Source organism: Phoxinus phoxinus (assembly GCF_949152265.1).
Source record: "Phoxinus phoxinus genome assembly, chromosome: 25".
In the NCBI taxonomy this organism is placed as follows: Eukaryota; Metazoa; Chordata; class Actinopteri; order Cypriniformes; family Leuciscidae; genus Phoxinus; species Phoxinus phoxinus.
Genome location: NC_136900.1, coordinates 9,824,627 through 9,832,878, shown reverse-complemented (window position 1 = coordinate 9,832,878; position 8,252 = coordinate 9,824,627). Strand labels below are relative to the sequence as shown.

The 8,252-nt window shown below is 46.4% G+C and overlaps 1 long non-coding RNA gene across 1 annotated transcript; it reads right to left on the bottom strand.

Annotated features, from left to right (window-relative positions):
* Nucleotides 1–260: 260 nt before the first annotated feature.
* On the bottom strand, nt 261–3,902 carry LOC306993198. The gene is made up of 4 exons (XR_013796416.1): nt 3,605–3,902; nt 2,805–2,851; nt 2,117–2,259; nt 261–1,025 (listed from the first exon to the last, which is right to left on the bottom strand). It is a non-coding gene; the product is annotated as an uncharacterized lncRNA (long non-coding RNA).
* Nucleotides 3,903–8,252: the final 4,350 nt, after the last annotated feature.

The following is an 8,252-nucleotide window of genomic DNA, read 5'->3' as shown; positions in this document are numbered from 1 at the left end:
AGATAAACCTACTTTTCTTGGTACAGGTAATGTATTTATGGGCTGCTAAAAGTAACCTCTACTCATTTGAATTAGGTTTTATGAACTTTATTTTCTTAGTAAAATTAACCTAATCATATGCGAATAAACATTTTAATTGAGTCCTGGCTATAACCTCCGAAAATAAATCTAAATGTCTATATTCTAAGCACTGATTACCTTTAGAATTTGTCAATAACAATTGCAAATTCAATTGAAGAAGAAAAAGATGATGAGAAGATAGATTGAAGACAATAACATTTATTTCATGTCAACCAGTGACACTTTTAGTACAAAACAGCAAATAAATGTGCCCGCACATTTTATAATATAAAACAAACACTGTATAAGTGCATTGAAATATCCAAACTGCTCAATCTGCAACGTTTGGATAAAGTTAAATGTGAGCCATAAAATCACATTGTATCACACTGGAACTGCAATGTCAAACATTATTACAGTATTTCTCTATTTTGAACAAAAATAACCATGGAAATTATATTACCTGACCAACTTGTACCTGTCAATTGAGTCTTAAAGGAACACGCTTTAATTATTTTAAATAAAAATACTAGTACAATTCAGAGACACATATTTATATCCCCCAGAAGATTATCACATTATGTTACAGTACGTTGAAGTTGGTATTTGGTAAACTCACCTACCAAAGCATTTTTTCAAAAGATTTTCAATGCCAGATGCCATTGAGAAATCATCTAAGACAACTTGGTGAGGAGATTTGTGTACTTGGATGATGGCTTAGGACGCATGGGGTCCAATCCCACAAAAAGCCTCTGATATATCTCAAAAGTATACACCAATTTTGAGGGATACTTGAGGTCGAGAGCATAGGTAAGTCCAAACAGGAGGCAGCATGCTTTCGACAGGTTTGGCACACCTCTGACCACGGGCTGTCCTTCTATACCAATCGTGTCAGGATGATGGCACATGTAAATTTGCAGTGGGCAACTGCCAAGCTCAGCATGCACCTCTGTTTCAGCACGATTCTATTGGAGGAGATAAAAAAGATTCAAGAATCAAGAGTTTGGTCAGACAAACAGGTAATGAGATGAATATAGCAGACAGGTAGAAGACCTGGTGGTGGATACTAGACTGATACTGTGACTAGAGCATGTGACCAGAGTGAAGTCTACCATGACAATGCCATAGAGTGTGGGTACTAAACTATCATGACCTACTGTAGCATGAGTGTTGTCTTATTCTGGTTCAAAGGATGCATTACAATAAAACAATGCAATTGTCCTTGCCTATCCCACTACTCATCACATTACTGTTTATTAAAGGGATACTCCACTTTTTTTGGAAATAGGCTCATTTTACAACTCCCCCTGAGTTAAACAGTTGAGTTTTACCGTTTTCGAATCCATTCAGCCGAACTCCGGGTCTGACGGTACCAGTTTTAGCACAGCTTAGCATAGATCATTGATTCTGATGGGTCCAGTAGCATTTCTTTCAAAATGACCAACGAGTTTCAATATTTTTCCTATTTAAAACTTGACTCTTCTGTATTTAAACCGTGTACTAAGATCGACGGAAAATGAAAAGTTGCGATTTTCCAAGCCTATATGGCTAGGAACTACTCTCATTCCGGCGTAAGAATCAAGGAACTGTGCGGCCGTACCATGGGTGCAGCAGCGTAATGATATGACGAAGCACCTGAAAATAGTCCCCAGCTCGGTAACTTCCAACATGACTGGGACTAAGTTTGTGTAGTTTTAGGCGGCAAATTAGGTTTCCAAATAAATACGGTTCGGGATCAGCACCAAAGTAAATGTAATCTAAATCGTCTCTCACAAATGTCTCCATGCTACAAGCCACGCTCCCTGTGCAAGCAGGTCGCCACGTTGGTTTGTTGACGGCAAGTGCTTCGTCATATCATTAAGCCAGCTGCACCCATGGTACGGGTGACAGAACACGTCAAAAAAAGACGTCATAACTTTCATTCTGGCTCTTCAGTGGACGTCTCTTCAACATACGACTTTTGTGACAAAGATGTTGAAAAGATGTCTTTTAGACATACCTGTGCTCAGTGAGACAGACAGACAAATAGACAAGTAGCTTTAAGCCCAATACATACGTGGTGGACACTGATAAGGTCTTCCTCTCTCTCCCCCATGTACTCAATCAGGCATCTCAGGACCACTTCTCTCCTTTTCTCCTTTTTTCTATGGTCCAGGTTGACTCAAAATTTTACAGCTGCCTCCATTTTGATGATGTAGCCTTAAAAAGATGACAAAACAACATCATATTTTTACATTCAGTCTGGCATTGTTTAGCAAGCATTCTTGCAATATGTAATTTTTTGTATTAAAATGTCAACAAAAAACAGTTATATACTTTGAGCCACATTTAATTAACTTTTTCTCAAATTTAATTTTTATGATACACATTTTAAAGCCTGGTAGTTTTTAGTCCTACAATATATTTAACTAGATTAAGGATTTTAGTCATCACATGTCAGGATCTTAAATTATCACAGAAAAACAGTTGAGTAAATGTTAGTGGCAACTGACAGCTTACCAAACTGCCTCAGAGAAAGACTGACTGATAATAAACTGCTCTTTTTGGTGATTTTTACTGTTTGTTGTGGGGAGGAGACAGAAAAGGTGATCATATCTGCCTTCTATTGGTGGTTGGTACATAAAAACGTCGAAAGAAATGTAATTGTATGCCATGCCCACACTATTGTTTGCAATTTTACCTATGTGTTACTTACCTGTGAATAGTTATAGCTGTATTTGTATAAATTCTTTAGTTTTTCTTACCTGGATGTGAAGCTTGAAGACCCCAGGTAACAAAAGCGCTTGGGTATCTAAAGACCAGGAAAATGTTTGTTAGAATAAGATTGAAAATCAGTGGTAAATGTAACGTATTTAAGAAATGGGTTAGAAATTGTTTTGTTTTTTTTCAAGCAAAACTCTGTCATTAATTGACAATGCAGCATTAAAAAAACGTGGATCAAATATCTCAAATCAGACATACTACTAAGCATACATCTCTACAGTTTAATCTGTGCATCTGCTTTAGTAATGCAAAAGTATAACGTTACTAACATAATCTCTGACACACGGCTACGTTGTTTTGCCTGCTGTCCATAAAACACCATCTTACTTTCCCTTATTTTCCCGCACAACTATTGCCTGAAGGCTCGAAATTGCGACCGTTTAGATCGCATATGATCCCAAAATTTAATGTGCAATCTAGGGCATTTGTGCAAATAATTATTACCTACGTCAGACTTTTTTTTAAAAACAAATGTTGTTACAGTGGCGATGATGCTAGCAGGTGCTGCTAGAAACATGCATTAAAACACATAACTTAGTAGGCATGACTACAGCACTTTTTTTTATTTATTAAAAAAATTAATTGTATATTAACACGGTCTCAACCGCTGTTGTCTGTCGATCGGCTGTGCAGCCATCTTAGCTTGCCATGTGTGCAGGATAGCTAGCTACAATACAATTTGCAAACCTATAACCTCAGCTCCCTAGTGGAGTAAGTTAACGTTAAGCGATTTCGCGTGACTTTACATCACCAGTGATTCGGCTAAATTTGCTCAACTTACCGTGTTAAACAGTCCAATAGGGTATATGTCGAACGTCGCATTACGAAACCGGAAAACAGAACGCATCGCTTCCGGTTCAGGTCTTTTGTATGTGCTTCATGCATTTTTTTTACTGTTTTACTCAAGATAACTTAAAAGGAGCGAGCAAAGATGATCATAACCAATGTCCCTCGCATGTGAAGATCGATATTTAAAAGTAAAAAAAAAAAATCTTCACACTAACGTTAAGATATTTAAATAGAATAAAACGCCAATAACAAAGTGAGATAGGTAGGTTAGCTGATTACCTTAAAATTCCATAGTTCTCTTACGTAGAGTTCTCTCGTACTGCGTCGAAAGAACGCTACGGGAAAGTATTTCTTTGTCGAGATTGAAGCCTAAAAATTAATCCTTAATTTTGTAAACATGTAAAACGCTTTTCTGTAGCATACAACCCTAGGCGGAGCAATATCGCTCACCCATTGGCTGCTCCGCCAGAAAAGCACAGCCTATGCGAGGCCAGAGACGCTGACCAATGAGGGCGCTTCGCGCCCATTCTGCGTCATCTCCCGCCGAAACAGGCGTGGCCTAGGTCTATAAATACGAGCATAGCTGTCTAACACACCGATTTTTCTTAATTCACGAAGCTGCACGCATCGTTGGATTGGATTCGAGCCGCCACAGCCGTCTGAAACAAGCACCTCAGCAGGATGCGCCTCTTACCTGAAGCCGCTGGTCATCGCCGCCTTCAGCCGCCGTTCCCTGCTGCGCTTCTCCGGCGTGGAATATCCTTTACATTATGTGTGTGTGTTTTGTGTGTGTGTTCGCCGTCGCGACACACAGTTTTTCCACCACTAAAAGAGCCGAGCGTCTTTTTCAAGATGCCTCGCACCTCCTGTGGCTCGTGTAGAGCCCCGCTCAGCGACGGGGACCACGTGCTTGTGTTTCCTGCCTGTAAGGATCACGCAGCTTCAGCTCTCGTCGATGGCGGCTGCCATCACTGTGATTGGATGCCTACGGTGACTCTGCGGACTCGCCTGGGGTTCATTACTGAAGCTGCATCTTTCCGCCCGCTGCAGTGCCGCGCCGTGAAAAGCGCCGTGCTCAGCGGAGCCCGGAACCTATCTCCACCACGAGGTGCTCGCCGCTGCTGCCGCCAGCTTCTCCGCCCGCTTCGCTGGACTCTCTGACCGACGGACAAGGGCCGCTGTGTGCCGCCGCGTCCGTCATGGACGAGGAAGGTGAAACCGCGTCTGTGGAGGACGACTGCTGTTCTCTCCTCGCTTCGGGTAGCAAGGGATGGGCGAGCTCCGAGGATCTCCCCTCCCCCGCCGCTCGTGAGCGTCGACGGAGAAAGACCAGCATCGATGCGCTTACCGGCTGGATGGCTGTTTTTCTGCAGAGGAACGTACGTTACCGTCCTCAAGACCCGCGCCTTTTTCTTCCTGAATTCACGAAGAAATCGCGGAGTCCCGGAAAGCCCCGTTTTCAGCCAGGATGCGCACTTCTGCTTCGAGGAAAGCTAACGTTACAGTGTTAAAATCCCGCCGCGGCCGGATTTCACTAAAATGTCTCGCTCGCACAGTCCCAACATACGCGACCGTGCCAGTGTATTTTGCAGTCACCAAATCGGCATCATGGCCCGTTTGCCTGCACACAAACGCCGTTTTCACGACGCCCCAGGTAAATCTGAAAATGTATTTTCTGGTGTCCCGGCCACGGCCGATGGTGTAATGTGTGTATCCGTAATGCCCACGACCCAGTGCCCATTCGTACACGCAAGCACAGCCCTACACAACAGGGCTTGCACACATAAAATCGACTCTGTCGATTGTGCGTCACATGTAAGTTAGTGAACGTGCCCGCTTTTCAGTGCCCACAATCACTACACACTGTATGGTTTCTGTAAAAACGAAACGAATGCACGGTCAGTCGGTTCTGATAGACAGTACTCTCTGTGCTACACGGTGTCCCGGCCACAGCCGATGATGTAATGTGTGTAACTGTATGCCCACGACCAGTGCCCATTCGTACACACAATACAGGGCTTGCACACATAAAATCGACTCTTTCGATTGTGCATCATATGTAGTGAGCGTGCCCGCTTTCAAGTGCCCACAATCACTACAAGCTACATGTCACACGTTTTCTATGAAACGAAACCGACGCACGGTCAGTCAGTTCTAACAGACAGTACTCCCCAGTGCTATAAATGTACCCGCGTTCACGCACCCACATTTATTCTCAAACATGCCGAGCCGTACGGGGCTCGCACCGCGCGCTCTCTCTCTCAGCTGAGAGAGCTGAGCGCGCGCGGGCTGCCCGCTCGATTAAGCGCGCCCCCGCATCACGCTGCAATGGCGCCCATGTTACAGCACACGACTGCTCTCGTGTCGCCGCCATTTCGCGACCAGAGCCCGGTTTTTCAACCCGTGCAAGCACAGCCCCGTACAACACAGGGTCTGCACACATAAAATCGACTCATGCCGATTGTGCTTTACATGTAGTGAGCGTGCCCACTGTCCAGTGACCACAACCACTACACACTGCACGTTCCGCGTTTTCTGTAAAAACGAAACTAACGAACGGTCAGTCAGTACACAAACACATTGTCCCCGGTGTTATAAATGTGCCCGCCACCAAGCGCCCACGTTTATTCACAATTATAACGAGCCCTACGGGGCTCGCCCCGCGCGCTCTCTCTCTCAACTCAGAGAGCCGAGCGCGCGCGGGATGCATACTGTGTTAAACATGCCCCCCGCCTCACACGCCACGGCGTCCATGTTACAGCACACGGTTGCTCTCGTGTCGCCGCCATTTCGCGACCAGGGCCCAGATTACATTCAACCCCTAGTCACACGTGCAGATGCATGGGAAAGACTTCCCGGGGTCTCAGAATGGGTGCTAGAGACTATAAAAAGAGGCTATTCGCTACAGTTTCATCGACGCCCTCCCCGTTTCACGGAGAAAGTCGAAACCACGGTAAAAACAGAAGTAGCACACCTACTTCGAGCCGAAATAGCGAAGCTATTGAGCAAAGGGGCCATAGAGCCTTTATCTCAAGCTCAAAGCGAAGGGGGTTGGTACAGCAGATATTTCCTGGTACCCAAGAAAGACGGGGGTCTCAGACCCATTTTGGATCTAAGACGTCTGAACAAAGCGCTAGCAAGGCGAAAGTTCAGAATGCTCACGACCAGAAAAATCCTCGCGCAGATTCGCAGTCGGTTTATGGCGATAGATCTGAAAGACGCGTATTTTCACATACAAATTGCGTCACGTCACAGGCGATTTTTGAGATTCGCCTTCGAGGGCCGGGCATATCAGTACACAGTCCTGCCATTCGGCCTATCCCTAGCACCTCGTACATTTACAGTGTGCATGGACGCGGCGCTGGCACCCCTGAGACTCCGAGGCATTCGAATTCTGAACTATTTGGACGATTGGCTGATTCTGGCTCAATCGCCTTCAGAACTCGCTCACCACAAGACACTAATACTCGATCACCTCGAGTGCTTAGGTCTGAGAGTCAATTGGGAGAAAAGTTCACTGTTTCCCAGTCAAAGGGTCTCCTTTTTAGGACTGGATCTGAACTCGCTGTCTATGACAGCACGGCTGTCATCACAGCGCAGGCAGGACACCCTGCAAATGGCGAAATCCTTCTGCAGCGGCCATTTAGTGCCGCTCAAGAGATTTCAGAAAATGCTAGGCCTCATGGCCTCAGCCTCAGCGGTACTGCAGCTGGGCCTGCTGCGCATGCGCCCACTGCAGTTCTGGTTGAAAGCGCGCGTACCGCGCCAAGCATGGTTGCACGGTCGTTATCGCCTCAAGGTCAATCAGGAATGCATTTCAGCCCTGACACCATGGAGAGCGTCAGACTGGTACCGGTCAGGTGTAAGCCTGGGGACTTCCTCGAGCCTGAAGGTGGTGTCCACGGACGCGTCCACCTCAGGCTGGGGAGCACTGCTCGACGGCAGACCGTTCTTTGGCCAGTGGCCAGAACGAGCCAAACTACCGCACATAAACTGCCTGGAAATGATGGCGGTGGACTTTGCGCTGAGGCGTTTTTGTCCCCGGAGAAAAGGGCACCACGTCCTGGTCCGTTCGGACAACATGTCGGTAGTAGCCTACATAAACCGCCAGGGGGGCGTGAAATCCCGAAACCTATTCAGGTTAGCGGAACGCATACTGGTATGGGCCCAGCACAACCTGCGCTCGTTGAGAGCAATGCATGTGCCAGGCCACCTGAATGTAGGCCCAGACAGACTCTCACGGAACAATGTTCCGACGGGAGAGTGGTCTCTACACACACAGACAGTGCGTCTGCTGTGGAAAACGTTCGGCAGAGCGGAAATAGACCTGTTTGCAAACCAGGAAAACGCTCACTGCCCAGAATTTTTTTTCGAAGAGCACGAACGCGCTGGCCAGTGTCTGGCCCCGCCGTCCGCTCTATGCTTTTCCCCCTGTCTCACTCCTGCCTCAAGTGCTGGAGCGGATCAAGGAAAGCGGATGCTCGGTGCTACTAGTCGCTCCATACTGGACGAATCAACCCAGGTTCCCAGTTTTGATGCGACTGAAGAGTACTGCCCCGTGGCCGGTTCCAGTGAGGAGAGACCTCCTCTCGCAGGCCAAGGGCTCGATTTTGCATCCTCGCCCGGAGCTCTGGTCCCTA